The sequence below is a fragment of the Pristiophorus japonicus genome, chromosome 25, assembly GCF_044704955.1.
Source record: "Pristiophorus japonicus isolate sPriJap1 chromosome 25, sPriJap1.hap1, whole genome shotgun sequence".
Lineage (NCBI taxonomy): Eukaryota > Metazoa > Chordata > Chondrichthyes > Pristiophoridae > Pristiophorus > Pristiophorus japonicus.
Window position 1 is genome coordinate 10,031,148 of NC_092001.1, and position 19,706 is coordinate 10,050,853.

Sequence of the window (19,706 nt, forward strand, 5' to 3'; positions counted from 1 at the left end):
TTAACGGCGAAACTCTCATACCCTCATGTGTCTACCACTGCTCTTTAGCTCATCCACCTTATTCGCTGTACTCCTTACATTAAAGTATATACCATTCATCACCGCGAAACCTCCTTGCTTACTACATACTAGCTCTGGTTCCTCTGTCTTACAAATTCGCTTTCTAGATTCTGGCTATCCAATTTCTGCTTTACTTCCATTACTTTTGAATTCATTCTCGGGTTCCCATCACCCTGCCAAGCAAGTTTAAACTCTCCCCACGTCAGCAGCAAAACTCCCCATGAGGATATTCGCCCCTGCGCTGTTGAGATGCAATCCTTCAGGATGTAAAACTCACATCTCTACCAGAAGCGGTCCCAATGCCTCAAGAATTTAAAGCCCTCCCTCCTACACCAAATTTTCAGCCACATGTTGATCCTCACTATCCTTCTTTTCTTATACTCATTAGCACGTGGCACCGGTAGTAACCCAGAGATTACTACAGAGGCCCGCTCTCTACCCATAAACATTGAAATCAGAGCCAATTGACTTCGCCTCTCCCCTAGGCTACACATCACTTTCCTCAACACTGGGCTGTTGGAGCATCTCTGGACAGACCCCCCTCACGCACTGCCTGGCCCAAGTAATGGCGTGGTGACCGGTACACATACTATTAACGGGGTGTGGAAGTCTAAGTGTACATGAACCACTGTCTTCAGACTGAAATCCGCCTTTGTCTTTCTCGCTGAACTAGAGGTGAACAAGGCGGGCCCAGGCTCGCTGGCGCTTGTGAAAACCGGGATCAGTGAAAAGTGTACAGGCGGAATTCCCTGATCCGTGTACGTTTGTCGCTGTTCAGTTCCTTCTATTCCATGGTCCTCTCTCTGAAATGTTTGTTCCATAGGTCAGTTTTACCTCCGCCGCCGGGGCTGCAGTCGGTGAAAACCTCCAACTTTCGTTACCTGAATGATTTCGGTCCGCTTTATTGTCTCTCCAAACCCCAACCAGGCCCCGGAACACTTCCATCGGACAGAGTTTTGAAAAAGGACCAGCGCCCGAGAGGTAACAGATTATGCCCGAAGTTTAATTATCTGGTGCAGGGCCAAGCTGGATCTGAGCGTGTCCCTGTGACGCTCCACTCATTCTTCATCCGGGCAGTAAGTGGCCAGGGATGGCAAAATTTGGTCATCGAATTAATTATTTGTTTAACGCTTTTTTATACACTTAATAAAGATCGTTCCTGTAAGGTTCTTCTCTCGGTTCTTGAGCTTATTCCGGGTGAAGTGAGTAATTCATTGTCAGAGGAATAACAAATGAGCCTGGGCGGGAGTCGGATGAACTCGGGCTTGGATCGTCTTGCAATCGGTGTGCAGCAACAGATTTCGGCAATGTGCACTCCTGGTCTCATGTGAATATTTCTGCTCCTTCCTTTCATATCTCTTCCTTTCCTCCTGCTTTGGAGCCATTAGTTCGCTGCTCCTGTTCACGAGCTTGCCCCACTGACCAATGGAAGCACAGCCGTTTCAGCAGTTGAATGTGCTGACTCAACTCCGCAGTCCCAGCGCGGTGAGTGTTCCATATTCAATGAGCAGACTGAACCGCTCGAGCTGTTGGCAACTTCCTTTAAACCTCATTACATGAGGCGGCGTTATCTCAGTGCTTCGCCCCTCCTTATATACATCTACATATTGTACCTCGATGACATCATGCAAAAGACAATGGGCTGGATTTAACCGATCCTATGACGGCCTGCGCACAGTGTGCGCTGTCGCAAGTGCCCTTGTGGGATTTCGGCAGATGGATAAGGGGGGAAAAGAAACTCCAGAACTTTTGATATGTCCAGTTTCACCATGACTGATCACATCCATCTGCTGTAAATTACCTTTCGCTGCTGCAGGATTGGGCTATTTGCCCAACTACTACCCAGCGAACACCCAGTAAACACTTGTACTTGGTAAAAGCAGTAAGGTCATTTACCAGCATAATGGTTTGTAAAATATTGTAAGCGATTTTTAAAAATCACTTCAATTTGAAACTTCTCGTCAATTTGTCCTGATTAAAAATGCCTAGTTTTATTTTTCAATTTTATTTTTAATTTTGAAACTATTTTAGTCTGAATAGCTTTTTTAGGTATTTTCCAATATGCTTGTGCGGATTCAAGAATCACACTTTCTCATTGGTTGTCCTGACTCCCGTGAGCCCAGGTACACTGGCGAACTGCATGCGCCCCTGGGATGCATGAGGCTTTACGCAGCCGCACGCCTGCAGGCCCAGGACCGCAAAGGGCTGGAGCTATCAGGAAAGTTGGTACCTTTCTTGTGGTTGAAGTTTGAGCGTGCGGCAAGAATCCGACTGCAATTGCCAGGCCATTATCAGAAGATTGCAGCTTCGAGTCCTGTCACGCTCGTTTAGCTCCGTGTAATTTTGTATTCTCTGTTCTGAATTGTCCCAAACCGATTGTTTGACAGTACTCGCCTGAAGTAACAGAAGGTCATTTGCTTAGAGATACTCGCCCAGGTTACCAGCAGAATATTATCATGTCAGGCAGTACTGGTAGCACAAATACCCTGCATGAGGACATTCTAAACTCAGAACTCGAGGAGATCTCTCTCCATGCACTAGACCCTCGGAGTCGATCTGAGAGGCACCCGACCATAAAAGCCCTCAGCAATGACACACATGCGAGTAAAAATAAATGATATCTATAGTGGCTGGAGAACCCAAATAACTCTTGAACTGGCTGACACAAATGCTGAGAACACCCTTCAAACAGCCGTGGCCGAGGTTTGTTCGCCACTCCAGATGTTCCAGCATCTGTGGGCTGCGCTTTGTGACCTCTGCACAAGATAAAGCGGGAGCATTCAAGTAAGATGCTCAACAAACTGAGTCAATCTTCCTAGAGAACTGCGAACAGTGACATCGCCCGCATGGAGCGGCTGCACACCATGGCACTACAATCACGGTAGAGCGTCAAAAGACGGGAGGGACACTCGACAGAACTCCAGGACATCGTCCTCAAGTCAGACTACACTGATCAATGCTCGAGCTGACGTCGCTGCTGCCACGAAGAACGCAGTCTTGGTGGAGGTCATAGAAGGACAAATGGGCGAGAGGAATCTGGCAGAAGTCCAGGCCGAGGTGAACCTCAATTACTTCAAGCCAGGAAATCCACCGCTGTACAGCAAGCAAGGGTAGAGGAGATGGAGCGAGCCGGGCAAGAAACACGGAGGCCTTGTGTCCAAACCTCACCGGAACAGACCTAAAATGACCATGCCTCGCACTTTCGGCATCTCACAGCCAGGTCTTCTCACTCTGCCACTGCATTCCGACTTCAGCCCGCAGACCTGATCATTGAGCCAGCCGGAGCGGTGTGAAGAGCTGTCCCACCAGGCAGTGGCGTAGCACCAAACTACTCGAGCCTCCGTCATGTCGAGCCGGCAACCAACATGCAGGAGCCAACACTCGACCTAACAATGGCATTGCCAACACTCGTCAGCGCCAGCCTTCACATGTGCCCGATTTTACGCTCTCCAACATATCATGTTTCAGCCATGGCGTCACACATTTGAAGCCATGGCAGACCAGCCACGCAGAAACTTGCTTTTCTCATCAAGTATACAAAGGGCACGTTCAAACAATTGGTACAGGTTCCAACACTGGTACGGTGCGGACTCTGAAACGGCCTACAAGGAAGTGTGCAAGGAAATGGAGAGTTTTGGCAACAAGTTGAGGATTACGACATCCTTTCTGCGGAAACTTGTCGAGCTTTTGAAGTTCAAGGCGGATGAAGCCACAAGCTGCCCGAACTTGCTGAATTCTGCATAAATCGCAGCACAGAAGGATGATTTGTCCGAATTGTGGCTGCTCAACTATCCCCACTATCTTCGCCCAACACTCACAACTCCATACCTACTTATGCAAAGCATGGAGGGAGCATTTATCGGAGCATAAGACTGATACTGGCAGCTACTCCTTTCACCTAAGTTGCCAAAATTTCTTACAGTAAGCCAGACACCAGTGACAGCGACCTTGTATGCAGTTAACCTCGTAGACAACTGAAAAGATGACCATCCTTCTCCGACAAAGAAATTCCCCGGAACGACTGGCCACTTGCACGTGCCTCTGGGTCCAAACCCACGAGGGCAGAAGGATACGTAAGGTGGAGGTCACGGTTGGAAGTGATGTCACGTGTCATACCTAATACGAGACTGAACTCCCACATACAGATGACACCCGCCTAAAAGCCAACTCATGCACTAAGAGGAACTGAAATCTGGGTAAGTATTTTTAATCATTGTTTTTGACGGAGTGTATTGGTTGGAGTGAGTTTAATTCTTGTCATGAAGTATTCCAGCCACAGGATGGCATTTTCCCAATTGAACGGAAAAGAGCAGAGAAAGAAAAACCAGAGGAAACCAGCAGCCACAGAGTAAACAAGCAGCCATTTTAGCTCATTGTGTAATTTTAGTTAAGAACGAACCTCCTGCTTTATTAGACCTACCCAGAAGTAGTGATGTAAGAAGCTTCTCATTCAATTGTTCTGTGATGTACGGTAAAATAAATAACTTTTTGATCACTGCTTTGATTTGGTTGTTAATATTACAAGAATGTTAGATCTGTATTTTATTCTTTATCACAAGTTTTCACACATTATAAAAGGATTTGGATTCTGAAGCTCTGACCTTCGGCCACATGTCTCGGTGTAGAGTTGAACCCAGCTGGAGAATCAGATCTATGCTCGCGTTCGGCTAAATTCTGACAGAAACCGGTACAAGAACCCCTTAAGTTCCATGTTAATGACGCCCTCTCCTAATTCCCCATGCATTTTGAATCTCCTGTTTCTTTTGCTCCCAATTACTTTGTTTATGGAACCATTATCCCCATGTTTCTGGATCTCATAAGTCCCCTGTTGCTGGAGCTAATTCCCCTGTTTCTTGATCCAATTCACCTGTTGCTGTGGCTGAAAAGTCCTCTGCTCCTGGACCACCTCATTCCTCCTCTTTCTGGAGCGAATTAACATATTTCTGGACATAATGCCTCTCTTTCTGGAGTTCATAATTCTTGTGTTTCTGGAGGACCTACTTCCCCGGTTTTTGGTAATTCCGATGTTTCTGGAGCTAATTCCTCTGTTTCTGGAATTAATTCCTGTAATTAAGGAAATCCCATTCCCCGTATCTGAGGCTAATTTCTCTGCTCCTGAAGCTTCAACGTACCAACAGTTCCCTGCATTTTCACGTGATTGTTCGTCATCTTTTCACCAGTTTTTAGTTGCATTAGTTTATTATGAGCCTGCTTACTGTAGATATGAGTAATGGGAGCTCAGCTTCTTTATTCAAAATCCAGAGTGTTGATACAACATGCCAGGCCTGTTTATATGTAGTGCTCCCAAGGGATGCAGGGATCCCTTGAGACTCCAACAGCTATGCCTTCTGGTGGTGGTATGATACAAGTTACTTAGTTTGTATGCAAAACAAGGTATTCTTGTTGCAGGGTAATTAGTCGAGCACACTTTAAATAGCCTATTCGGAGCTCCTAATATCGCGAAAATATCAGCCACATCATAAGAACAATTAGCTGCTCCATAAACATCCGAACTTTGGAGCTCCAAAAACGTCATTTGGGTGCTCCATAAAAAAGGGAATTCGCTTCAGAAACAGGGGCCCTTGTAACTCCAGGAAGAGGGGAATTAGCTCCAGATACAGGGGTATAGTCTCCATAAGCAGGCGTCTCAGCTTGAGAAAGTACAGAATTGCTCCAGAAAAATAGGAATTGTGACGTCCACAAACCGCGATAGTAGGAGGCCCAGAAATTGGAGAATTAGCTCCAAGATCAGGGGAATTAGGATCAGCAGAAACAGCATCAGATCCAGGAATGCGTGAATTAGCTCCGGAACAAATGAATTCACTCCAGGAACGTGGAAATTTGAAGCTCCAGCAACAGGAGAATTAGGTCAAGGACAAGGGAATTAGCTGCAGGAATTGTGCAATTATGAAATACAGAAACAGGGCAACTAGCTCCAGGAACGTGATTTTACATAGAACATAGGTGCAACAGTAGGTCATTCGACTCTTCGAGCCTGCAGCACCATTCAGTAAGATCATGGCTGATCATTCACCTCAGAACTCATGTCCTGCTTTCTCTCCATACCCCTTGACTGTCTTATCCGCAAGGGCCATATCTAACTCTCTCTTGACTATATCTAATGAATTGTCCTCAACAACTTTCTGTGGCAGGGAATTACACAGGGTAATGACTCTCTGACTGAAGAAGTTTCTCCTCATCTCGGTCCTAAATGACATACCCCTTATCCTTAGACTGTGATCCCTGGTTCTGGACTTCCCCAGTATCGGGAACATTCTTCCTGCCTCTAACCTGTCCACTCCCATCAGAATTTTATATATTTCGATGAGATGCCCTCTCATTCTTAAACTCCAATGAATACAGTCGCCGTCGATCCAGTCTATTTTCACATGTCAGTCCTGCCATCCCGTGAATCAGTCTGGTGAACCTTCGCTGCACTCCCTCAATAACAAGAACGTCCGTCCTTAGATTAGAAGACCAAAACTGAACGCAATTTTCCAGGTGAAGCCTCACCAAGGCCCTGTACAACTGCACTAAGACTTCCCTGCTCACATACTCAAATCCTCTAGCCATGAAGGCCATTTGCCTGCTTCACCACGTGCTGTACCTGCATGCCAACCTTCAATGACCATGACAACCAGGTCTCGTTGCACCTCCCCTTTTCCTAATCTGTCACATTTCAGGTGATATTCTGCATTACTGTTTTTTCCACCAAAGTGGATAACCTCACATTTATCCACATTTTACTGTATCTGCCATGCATTTGCCCACTCACCTATCCTATCCATGTCAGCCTGCAACCTCTTGGCATCCTCCTCACAGCTCACACCGCCACCCAGCTTAGTATCATCTGCAAACTTGAAGATATTACACTCAATTCCTTCATCTAAATCATTTATGTATATTGTAAATAGCTGGAGTTCCAGCACTGAACCCTGTGACACTACACTTGTCACTGTCTACCACTTTGAAAAGGACCCATTTATTCCGACTCTCTGCTTCCTGTTTACCATACAGTTCTATATCTACTTCAATACCTTATTCCAAGAAATGTGCTTTAATTTTGCATACTAATCTCTTGTGTGGGACCATGTCAAAAGCCTTTCTGGAAATCAAAATACACCACATCCACTGGTTCTCCCGTGTACACTCTACTAGTTACGTCCTCAAAATTCCAGAAGATTTGTAAAGCATGATTCCATTTCATAAATCCATGCTGACTTAGACCGATCCTGTCACTACTTTCCAAATGCGCTGCTATTACATCTTTAGTAATTGATTCCAGCATTTTACTCACTGCCGATGTCAGGCTAACCGGTCTATAATTCCACGTTTTCTCTCTCCCTCATTTTTAAAAAAGTTGTCTTACATTAGCCACCCTCCAGTCCATAGGAACTGAACCAGAGACGATCGACGTTTGGACAATGATCACTAATGCTTCCACTATTTCTAGGGCCACTTCATAATTATTCTGGCATGCAGACTATCAGGCCCTGGGGATTTATCGGCCTTCAATCCTATCAATTTCTCAAACAATATCCTGACTAATAACGATTTCCTTCAGTTCCTCCTTCTCACTAGACGCTCGTTCCCCAATATTTCCAGAAGGATATTTTTGTCTTCCTTCGTGAAGACAGAACTTAAAATATTTGTTTAATTCGTCTGCCATTTCTTTGTTCATTATTAATTCACCTGATTCTGACTGCAAGGGACCTTAGTTTGTCTTCACTAGTCTTTTACTCTTCTCATATCATCTATAGAAGTTTTCGCAGTCAGTTTTTATGTTCCGCACAAGCTTCCTCTCATATATTCTATTTCCACCCCCCTCCCTACTAATGTTCTCTGCTGAATTCTAAATTACTCCCAGTCCTCAGGTTTGCTGCATTTTCTGGGCAATTTATGTGCATCTTCCTTGGATTTAACACTATCCCTAATTTGCCTTGTTAGCCACGGTTGAACAACATCCCCCGTTTTATTTTTACTCCAGACAGGGATGTACAATTGTTGAAGTTCCTCGATGCGATCTTTAAATATCTGCAAATGCCTATCCACCTTCAACCCTTTATGTACCATTCGCCACTTTATTTTAGCCAGTTCACGTCTCATACCATCGAATTTACCTTTCGTTAAGTTCAGGACCCTCGTCTCTCAATTAACTATCTCTCTCCATCTTAACGAATAATTTTAACATATTATGGTCACTCTTCCCCAAGGGGCCTCGCACAACAAGATTGCTAATTAGTCCTTTCTCATTACACATCACCCAGTCTAGGATGACCAGCCCTCTAGTTGGTTCCTCGACATATTGGTCTAGAAATACATCCGTAATACACTCCAGGAAATCCTCCTCAACCGTATTGTTACCAGTTTGGCTAGCCCAATCCATATGTAGATTAAAGGCGCCCATGATAACTGCTGCACCTTTATTGCACGCATCCCTAATTGCTTGTGTGATGTTGTCCCCAAACTCACTACTACTCTTTCGAGGTCGTACACAACGTCCACTAGCGTTTTCTGCCCCTTGGTATTCCGCATCTCTACTCATACAGATTCCACATAATCCAATCTAATATCCTTCCTTACTGTCGCGTTAATTTGCTCTTTAACCAGCAACGCTACCCCACCTCCTTTTCCTTTCTGTCTATCCTTCCCGAATGCTGAATACACCTGGATGTTCAGTTCCTAGCCTTGGTCACCCTGGAGCCATGTCTCGCAAATCACAATTATAACATATTCGTTAATAGCTGCCTGCACAGTGAGTTCATCTACCTTATATGAATACTCCTCGCATTGAGGCACAGAGCCATCAGGCTTGTATTTTTAACACACTTTGTCCCGTTAGAATTTTGCTGCAATGTGGTTGTCTTTAAATTTTACCTTGTTTTTCTCTGCTCTCCCCTTTTACTTTTCTTCTATCTATCTTTGGCTTCTGCGCAAACTTGACTTCCCTCTGTCTCCCTGCATAGGTTCCCACCCCCTGCCATATTAGTTTAAAACCTCCCCAACAGCACTAGCAAACACTCCCCCTAGGATATTGGTTCTGGTCCTGCCCAGGTGCAGACCGTCCCGTTTGTACTGTGCCCACCGCCCCCAGAACCGGTTCCAATATCCCAGGACTTTGAGTCGCTCCCTCCTGCACCACTCCTCCTCAAGCCACGCATTCATCTTATCTATCCTACTATCTCTACTCTGACTAACACGTGGCACTGACAGCCATCCTGAGATTACTAACTTTTAGGGCCTATCTTTCAATATAAATCCTAGCTCCCGACATTCAGCTTGTCGGATCTTATCGCATTTCTTTACCTATATCGTTGGTACCTATATGCAGCATGACAACTGGCTGTTTCCGCTCCCCCTGCAGAATTTCCTGCAGCCGCTCTGGAACATTTTTGACCATTGCACCAAGGAGGCAACATACCATCCTGGAATCTCTGTTGTGACCGCAGAAACGCCTATCTATTCCCCTTACAATAGAACCCCGTACCACTATAGCTCTCCCATTCTTTTTCCTGCTCTCCTTTGCATTAGAGCCAACCACGGTGCCATGAGCTTTGCTGCTGCTACCTTCCCCTGATGAGCCATGCCCCCAAACAATATCCAAAACGGTATATTTGATTTAGATGGAGATGACTCATCCACTGCCTTCCCATTCATGTTCTGCTTGATGGTCCCCCATCCGCTATCTACCAACTCATTAAACGCTCTATTCTCGATATCTTCAGCATTGTGGATGCTCCAAAGTGAATCCATCTACAGCTCCATTGTACTAATGCGGTCTCCAGAAATAGTCAATATAACCCCAGAAACAAGGGGATTTCCTCCTGAAACAGGATATTAACGATAAATATTGGATAAAGCGCTAGAAACACGGGAATTGGCTCCAGAAACATGGGAATTGGGATCTCCGGAGACAAGGTAAGGTAAAAGCAAAATACTGTAGATGCTGGCTACTTGAATAATAACAGAAACTGCTGGAAATCTCAGCAGGTCAGGCAGCATCTGTGCTTAGGAAGCCGAGTTAACGTTTCGGGTCGATCCCACTTAATCAGAACTGGAAAGTGTTGGAAAAGAACAAATTCTTGAAGTAAACACTAATACAAAAGCAAAATAGTGTGGATGCTAGAGTCTGGAATGAAAACAGAAAATGCTGTAAATCTCAGCAGGTTAGGCAGCATCTGTGGAGAGGAATTAACTAATACAAAAGCAAACTACTGGGGAAGCTGTAATCTGGAACAAGAAGAGAAAAGAATGATCCTCCCCTAACCATCTCAATGCTTGTTAAGAATCGGTTCTTCTCCAACACTCTCCAGTTCAAACAAAGTGTCATCGACCAGAAACGTTAACATTGCTTCCTCTCCACAGATGCTGCCTGACCTCCTGAGATTTCCAGCATTTTACGTTTCCACTACAATTGATGTGTCTCCAAACTCTATCTACGTATTAGCTGTCCTGTGCGATCGCTGAGGTGCTTCTTGCACATAATTTGGCAATGGAGGATGAGTAATACAGATTCAAAGATATAACCAAGAAATACATTTACAACAAACAGATGTTCTCCGCAATGCAATTATAAATAAAACTAATGCACTTTAATAGACAAACACTAACACAGGGAAGTATATTTATTTATATACCAAAGAACAACTCACAGCTACACGTTTCACGAACACATATACACCACAATTTATTTACAACTATCAGAGATCAAAGACAATTTTACTCGCTGCGGATCCGCAGCAAATGCTGCTGTGCCTGTTTTTAGTGTGCTTGTGCTGGGTGTATGGGAAGATTTTGCCGGGCCGTGGTTTATCGGGGTTGCATTTCCCTCCCTCAGAGACTGTGAGATCCGACAGCACGGGATGAGCGTTTAATTTGTCGCTCAATGCTCTTCTCCAAAATGTGAAGAGACGAGAAACTGGACAGAGCGTCAATAAAAAGTAACAGAAAAAGAGTGAATGAATCTAACAGAATTCATGTTGAAAATTATTGTCACGCAATTTCTCAGCAATGTCCCGGTATGAAACCAGCCTTCCCCTCAAAATGAAGCGAAGACAAAATAACCAGAAATTGCAGAAACCTAGGATTGAACCAGGAACCTTTAGACCTACTGTCGAACACTCTCCCAAATAAGCTATTTTCATCTGTACAAATGAAAGAAAACACATTTTGAAAAAAACCTAATCCAGGAAGAAATTCCCCAACCACACAGCCATCTCTTCGGGGCAATAGGTCCTGATCAGATCTCGGAACTCAGGTTGTGTTAACGCATAATGAAAATCTTAATGCCCAGATTAAGTTTTCATTGCCCATCGCCCCGGAATCAAACACGGTCCGCGACGGTGACTGCATCGAATCCTCACCACTAAGCCACCAAGGTTAAGAGTCGCGACGCAAGGAGACATTTAATGATATTGATGTTGAATCTCGGTGAGATCAAACTGTCCATGAATCCTCGTCTGGGAAATTCAGAGCTTGGAAATCGCAAATGAACGCTATACATAGACACACAGTGAGCCAATGTGCAATGTAGGAGGAGTGGCCCAGGCCAAATGAATGCTCAGAATAAGGTATCAGTGCCCATAGTCCAGGCATTCTCTGATTCCAGTCTTGAACATGTTGCGAAGTGTATAATGCTGAATATTTCCACACTGGCAATGCATTGATTGATGATAAGCTTGATTGATGTGCCCCAAAAAGGTACTTGGAAGATTAAAGATAGCCATGATTGGCGACATTTCCAGTGTCAATCAGCAATTGTAGTTCCACTTGTTGAGCGAGATCTAGTCATGTGCTGCTGACTTTAAAACAGAAGGCACAGAACTGTATGTTTTAACACTGCAATGAAGGATGCGCTGCTGGTGCTTGAGGCAGCAAACTGTGGAGAGCTGTATATTTGATCCGGGACGCATTGCAGTTCGAACAGCCAAAAATACAACGTTTTTTACCCGTGAATCGAACCCAGGTCTGTGCCAGTGAAAACACGGAATGCTACTCACGAGATCACCAGGGAAGCAGCTGCAAATATTTTGCCAGCAAGCAGACCAATCCAGTCCTTTCTCCTTGCTCCTTCTAAATTCTCATCACATTCGCGCCTGGCAAAATAGTTCGTAGCAAATGGCATTTTTATGGAGAACACCAACGACATGTCAATGCAACTACATCATTAAGTGCGTGTAGGCGTCCATTGAAATCTATTTCATTCTGTCCTTTTCACGGTATCTTTCACTTTCATTTGGTGTTTTTGTCCTGAACTGCAGCCTTTTCCTCAGCTACGGGCGACAGAACCTTTCTGTCTGTCTGTTCTGCTTATAACCATTGACGGTAACAGGTCTCCCGTTCATCGGTTATCAGCAAACCAAGAAACACATATAAACAGAAAGTTGTGCTCTGCACACCGTCGGCAAAGAAGCAATGGCTGTTATTCCAAATAATTCCCATCCCTTGCGATTCCGTGTGGATTTGTTTCATTATGAAGGTTGATTGTAAAAGTTACTAAAAACCGAATAAAAATTATGAAAAAATTGGGATGGCCCGTACGGGGATCGGGCCCGCGCTCTTGTCTTTATGAATACCACGTCCTAACCGACCAAGTTTACCGGCAACAAAATACCCTAGGGCTGCGTGAAAGCCCAGCCTGAGGGGATTGTGTATCCGGCACACAATGGGTGATAGAGTTACTGCTCAAGCATTGAACACATCGCATCGCTTCAACATTGTTCACTCTTCATATACAAAACTGGGCAGAGTATAAATAGAAAGTAATAAAAAAAGCGCGCGGGATCTAAAAAAAAATCATGTTGAAAATTAGTATCACGCAACCGCTGAACAGCCTATTCCTCAAGCACTGTCTCGATAGAAAACCAGTGTCTCAACTTAAAATGAAAGGAACGCAAAATCACCAGATATTGCTGAATCCGGGATTGAACCAGAGACCTTTAGATTTTCAGTTATTGCTCTCCCAACTGAGCTATTTCGGCCGAGAGTGAAAATTCCTGGAAAAAGGAGAGAATGAATTGGATTTCAGTGGAAGCCTAGCCGCACTTAACGCTGTGATTGCGCAGACATGTCTTTGGTGTTCTCCACAACAACTGCCATTTGCTGCGAACAGTTTTCCCTGGCGCGAATGTGATGAGAATTTCGAAACAGCAAGGAGGAAAGACTGGGTTGGTCTGCTTGCTGGCACAGACGTTTGCAGCAGCTTCCCTGGTGATCTAGTGGTTAGGATTCGGCGCTCTCACCACCGCGGCCCGGGTTCGATTCCCGGTCAGGGAACATTGTATTTGCGGTGCTTCGAAATGCAATGATGTTCCTGAACAAGCTTGCAGCTCACCTCGCTGTTGTCGCCCCAACCATCAGCAGCGTGTCGTGATACAACAGACACTTCTGTTTTAAAATCTGCACTAAATGACAAGATCTCGCTCAACAAGTGGAACTCCAATTGCTGATAGACAACGTAAATTTTGCCAATCATGGCTATCTTTAGTCTTCCAGGTACCTATTTGCGCCACAGCACTCGGGCTTATCATCAATCAATGCATTGCCACTGTGGAAATATTCAGCATTTTAAACTTCGCAACGTGTGCAAGACTGGAATCAGGGAATGCCTGGACCATGGGCACTGATAACTTATCCTTGAGCATTCATTTGGCCTGGGCCCCTTCTATATTGAACATTGGCTCACTGCATATCAATGTTTAGCGTTCACAGGCGATTTCCAAGATCTGAATTTCCCGGCAGAGAATAAATGGAGTTTTTGATCTAACCGAGATTCACCATCACTAACGTTGATTCGCGACTGTTATCTCTCTTCATCATATCAATGCTAAGAACTGAACCTGCTTTAATTTCACCTTGGCTCGGGGTCAGTGCGGCTCAATAGGACTTTGGCCCATCTCCCTTTCACAACGCATCAGTGCCGAGAACAGAACAGGGAATTTTGCTGACATGTTATGTTCTGAAACAGTTATAAACTCTCCAGTATATTTCACTGTGTCTTCAGCACTGTGAGATCTAGCCTGGTGTGCAATCTTTGTGTCTTTATGAACACTTCAGCAGAACATTAAATGAACATATGGAACGACAATTGCTGTTTGACACTTTACGGTTTGCCAACATTTAAGTGCAGTGTGAGAACAATCACAATGATCATTATTCTTCCATGTACGTTCATGCGCGGCATCACCCTAACAAACCGAGCTGATCACAGCCCGGCTATCAGTCAATTCATTGCCAGTGCGGAAAAATGCAAATTTCCAACTTAGCAACGTGCACAATACCGGAATCAGAGAGTGCCTGGATCGTGGGCAATGATAAGTTAACATGAGCATTAAGATTTTCAATATCATTATACATTACATGAACACATCCGGAGCTCATTGCCCAGAAATGAGGACTGAGTGTGCGGGACAATTCCTTCCGGGGTTTAAGTTTTCTTTCAAAAAGGTGTGAGAAAGTTTTGCTTCGTTTTCTGTCGGGAAGAAATAGCTCAGTTGGGAGAGCGTTAGACTGAAGATCTAAAGGTCCCTGGTTCAATCCCGGGTTTCGGCAATATCTGGTGATTTTGCGTTTTCTTCATTTTAAGGGGAGAAGCTGGTTTGATATCGAGACAGTGCTTGAGGGAAGAGCTGTTCAGCGGTTGCGTGATACTAATTTTCGACATGATTTTTTTTAGATTCGGCGCTCTTTTTCTGTTACTTTCTATTTATACTCTGCCCAGTTTTGTATATGAAGAGTGAACAATGTTTAAGCGATGCGATGTGTTCAATTCTTATGCAGTAACTCTATCACCCAGTGTGTGCCGGATACAAAATCATCTAGGCTGGGCTTTCACGCAGCCCTGGGGCATTTTGTTGCCGGTTAAATCGGTCGTTTAGGGCGTGGTATTAATAAAGCCAAGAGCGCGGGCCCGACCCCCATATGGGCCATCCCAATTTTTCATACTTTTTATTCGGTTTTTAGTAACTTTTACAATCAAATCTTCATAACGAAACAAATCCACACGGAATCCCAAGGGATGGGAATTATTTGGAATAACAGCCATTGCTTCTTTGCCGACGGTGTGCAGAGCACAACTTTCTGTTTATACGTGTTTCTTGCTTTGCTGATAACCCCTGAACTGGAGACCTGTTTCCGTCAATGGTTATAAGCAGAACAGGCAGACAGAACGGTTCTGTCGCCTGGAGTTGGGCAAAAGGCTGAAGTTCAGGACAAAAGCACAAAATGAAATGTTCACACGGTACCGAGAGTGAAAATTCCCGGAAAAAGGAGAGAATGAAATGGATTTCAGTGGAAGCCTAGCCGCACTTAACGCTGCGATTGCGCGGACATGTCTTTGGTGTTCTCCACAACAACTGCCATTTGCTGCGAACAGTTTTCCCTGGCGCGAATGTGATGAGAATTTCGAAACAGCAAGGAGGAAAGACTGGGTTGGTCTGCTTGCTGGCACAGACGTTTGCAGCAGCTTCCCTGGTGGTCTAGTGGTTAGGATTCGGCGCTCTCACCGCCGCGGCCCGGGTTCGATTCCCGGTCAGGGAACATTGTATTTGCGGTGCTTCGAAATGCAATGATGTTCCTGAACAAGCTTGCAGCTCACCTCGCTGTTGTCGCCCCAACCATCAGCAGCGTGTCGTGATACAACAGACACTTCTGTTTTAAAATCTGCACTAAATGACAAGATCTCGCTCAACAAGTGGAACTCCAATTGCTGATAGACAACGTAAATTTTGCCAATCATGGCTATCTTTAGTCTTCCAGGTACCTATTTGCGCCACAGCACTCGGGCTTATCATCAATCAATGCATTGCCACTGTGGAAATATTCAGTTTTTTAAACTTCGCAACGTGTGCAAGACTGGAATCAGGGAATGCCTGGACCATGGGCACTGATAACTTATCCTTGAGCATTCATTTGGCCTGGGCCCCTTCTATATTGAACATTGGCTCACTGCATATCAATGTTTAGCGTTCACAGGCGATTTCCAAGATCTGAATTTCCCGGCAGAGAATTCATGGAGTTTTTGATCTAACCGAGATTCACCATCACTAACGTTGATTCGCGACTGTTATCTCTCTTCATCATATCAATGCTAAGAACTGAACCTGCTTTAATTTCACCTTGGCTCGGGGTCAGTGCGGCTCAATAGGACTTTGGCCCGTCTCCCTTTCACAACGCATCAGTGCCGAGAACAGAACAGGGAATTTTGCTGACATGTTATGTTCTGAAACAGTTATAAACTCTCCAGTATATTTCACTGTGTCTTCAGCACTGTGAGATCTAGCCTGGTGTGCAATCTTTGTGTCTTTATGAACACTTCAGCAGAACATTAAATGAACATATGGAACGACAATTGCTGTTTGACACTTTACGGTTTGCCAACATTTAAGTGCAGTGTGAGAACAATCACAATGATCATTATTCTTCCATGTACGTTCATGCGCGGCATCACCCTAACAAACCGAGCTGATCACAGCCCGGCTATCAGTCAATTCATTGCCAGTGCGGAAAAATGCAAATTTCCAACTTAGCAACGTGCACAATACCGGAATCAGAGAGTGCCTGGATCGTGGGCAATGATAAGTTAACATGAGCATTAAGATTTTCAATATCATTATACATTACATGAACACATCCGGAGCTCATTGCCCAGAAATGAGGACTGAGTGTGCGGGGCAATTCCTTCCGGGGTTTAAGTTTTCTTTCAAAAAGGTGTGAGAAAGTTTTGCTTCGTTTTCTGTCGGGAAGAAATAGCTCAGTTGGGAGAGCGTTAGACTGAAGATCTAAAGGTCCCTGGTTCAATCCCGGGTTTCGGCAATATCTGGTGATTTTGCGTTTTCTTCATTTTAAGGGGAGAAGCTGGTTTGATATCGAGACAGTGCTTGAGGGAAGAGCTGTTCAGCGGTTGCGTGATACTAATTTTCGACATGATTTTTTTTAGATTCGGCGCTCTTTTTCTGTTACTTTCTATTTATACTCTGCCCAGTTTTGTATATGAAGAGTGAACAATGTTTAAGCGATGCGATGTGTTCAATTCTTATGCAGTAACTCTATCACCCAGTGTGTGCCGGATACAAAATCATCTAGGCTGGGCTTTCACGCAGCCCTGGGGCATTTTGTTGCCGGTTAAATCGGTCGTTTAGGGCGTGGTATTAATAAAGCCAAGAGCGCGGGCCCGATCCCCATATGGGCCATCCCAATTTTTCATACTTTTTATTCGGTTTTTAGTAACTTTTACAATCAAATCTTCATAACGAAACAAATCCACACGGAATCCCAAGGGATGGGAATTATTTGGAATAACTGCCATTGCTTCTTTGCCGACGGTGTGCAGGGCACAACTTTCTGTTTATACGTGTTTCTTGCTTTGCTGATAACCCCTGAACTGGAGACCTGTTTCTGTCAATGGTTAGAAGCAGAACAGGCAGACAGAACGGTTCTGTCGCCTGGAGTTGGGCAAAAGGCTGAAGTTCAGGACAAAAGCACAAAATGAAATGTTCACACGGTACCGAGAGTGAAAATTCCCGGAAAAAGGAGAGAATGAAATGGATTTCAGTGGAAGCCTAGCCGCACTTAACGCTGCGATTGCGCGGACATGTCTTTGGTGTTCTCCACAACAACTGCCATTTGCTGCGAACAGTTTTCCCTGGCGCGAATGTGATGAGAATTTCGAAACAGCAAGGAGGAAAGACTGGGTTGGTCTGCTTGCTGGCACAGACGTTTGCAGCAGCTTCCCTGGTGGTCTAGTGGTTAGGATTCGGCGCTCTCACCGCCGCGGCCCGGGTTCGATTCCCGGTCAGGGAACATTGTATTTGCGGTGCTTCGAAATGCAATGATGTTCCTGAACAAGCTTGCAGCTCACCTCGCTGTTGTCGCCCCAACCATCAGCAGCGTGTCGTGATACAACAGACACTTCTGTTTTAAAATCTGCACTAAATGACAAGATCTCGCTCAACAAGTGGAACTCCAATTGCTGATAGACAACGTAAATTTTGCCAATCATGGCTATCTTTAGTCTTCCAGGTACCTATTTGCGCCACAGCACTCGGGCTTATCATCAATCAATGCATTGCCACTGTGGAAATATTCAGCATTTTAAACTTTGCAACGTGTGCAAGACTGGAATCAGGGAATGCCTGGACCATGGGCACTGATAACTTATCCTTGAGCATTCATTTGGCCTGGGCCCCTTCTATATTGAACATTGGCTCACTGCATATCAATGTTTAGCGTTCACAGGCGATTTCCAAGATCTGAATTTCCCGGCAGAGAATTCATGGAGTTTTTGATCTAACCGAGATTCACCATCACTAACGTTGATTCGCGACTGTTATCTCTCTTCATCATATCAATGCTAAGAACTGAACCTGCTTTAATTTCGCCTTGGCTCGGGGTCAGTGCGGCTCAATAGGACTTTGGCCCGTCTCCCTTTCACAACGCATCAGTGCCGAGAACAGAACACGGAATTTTGCTGACATGTTATGTTCTGAAACAGTTATAAACTCTCCAGTATATTTCACTGTGTCTTCAGCACTGTGAGATCTAGCCTGGTGTGCAAACTTTGTGTCTTTATGAACACTTCAGCAGAACATTAAATGAACATATGGAACGACAATTGCTGTTTGACACTTTACGGTTTGCCAACATTTAAGTGCAGTGTGAGAACAATCACAATGATCATTATTCTTCCATGTACGTTCATGCGCGGCATCACCCTAACAAACCGAGCTGATCACAGCCCGGCTATCAGTCAATTCATTGCCAGTGCGGAAAAATGCATATTTTCAACTTAGCAACGTGCACAATACCGGAATCAGAGAGTGCCTGGATATTGGGCAATGATAAGTTAACATGAGCATTAAGATTTTCAATATCATTATACATTACATGAACACATCCGGAGCTCATTGCCCAGAAATGAGGACTGAGTGTGCGGGGCAATTCCTTCCGGGGTTTAAGTTTTCTTTCAAAAAGGTGTGAGAAAGTTTTGCTTCGTTTTCTGTCGGGAAGAAATAGCTCAGTTGGGAGAGCGTTAGACTGAAGATTTAAAGGTCCCTGGTTCAATCCCGGGTTTCGGCAATGTCTGGTGATTTTGCGTTTTCTTCATTTTAAGGGGAGAAGCTGGTTTGATATCGAGACAGTGCTTGAGGGAAGAGCTGTTCAGCGGTTGCGTGATACTAATTTTCGACATGATTTTTTTTAGATTCGGCGCTCTTTTTCTGTTACTTTCTATTTATACTCTGCCCAGTTTTGTATATGAAGAGTGAACAATGTTTAAGCGATGCGATGTGTTCAATTCTTATGCAGTAACTCTATCACCCAGTGTGTGCCGGATACAAAATCATCTAGGCTGGGCTTTCACGCAGCCCTGGGGCATTTTGTTGCCGGTTAAATCGGTCGTTTAGGGCGTGGTATTAATAAAGCCAAGAGCGCGGGCCCGATCCCCATATGGGCCATCCCAATTTTTCATACTTTTTATTCGGTTTTTAGTAACTTTTACAATCAAATCTTCATAACGAAACAAATCCACACGGAATCCCAAGGGATGGGAATTATTTGGAATAACAGCCATTGCTTCTTTGCCGACGGTGTGCAGAGCACAACTTTCTGTTTATACGTGTTTCTTGCTTTGCTGATAACCCCTGAACTGG

At 44.6% G+C, this 19,706-nt stretch overlaps 6 non-coding genes across 6 annotated transcripts; all 6 read left to right on the forward strand.

The window, feature by feature from the left end:
* The first annotated feature begins 13,263 nt into the window (after positions 1-13,263).
* Positions 13,264-13,335, forward strand: trnae-cuc (transfer RNA glutamic acid (anticodon CUC)). The gene has a single exon. It is a non-coding gene; the product is annotated as a tRNA-Glu (tRNA).
* A 1,197-nt stretch (positions 13,336-14,532) lies between these two features.
* trnaf-gaa (transfer RNA phenylalanine (anticodon GAA)) lies at positions 14,533-14,610 on the forward strand. Its single transcript has one exon. It is a non-coding gene; the product is annotated as a tRNA-Phe (tRNA).
* Positions 14,611-15,525: 915 nt separating this feature from the next.
* trnae-cuc (transfer RNA glutamic acid (anticodon CUC)) lies at positions 15,526-15,597 on the forward strand. Its single transcript has one exon. It is a non-coding gene; the product is annotated as a tRNA-Glu (tRNA).
* A 1,197-nt stretch (positions 15,598-16,794) lies between these two features.
* On the forward strand, positions 16,795-16,872 carry trnaf-gaa (transfer RNA phenylalanine (anticodon GAA)). The gene has a single exon. It is a non-coding gene; the product is annotated as a tRNA-Phe (tRNA).
* Positions 16,873-17,787: 915 nt separating this feature from the next.
* trnae-cuc (transfer RNA glutamic acid (anticodon CUC)) lies at positions 17,788-17,859 on the forward strand. The gene has a single exon. It is a non-coding gene; the product is annotated as a tRNA-Glu (tRNA).
* A 1,197-nt stretch (positions 17,860-19,056) lies between these two features.
* Positions 19,057-19,134, forward strand: trnaf-gaa (transfer RNA phenylalanine (anticodon GAA)). The gene has a single exon. It is a non-coding gene; the product is annotated as a tRNA-Phe (tRNA).
* The last annotated feature ends 572 nt before the right edge of the window (positions 19,135-19,706 follow it).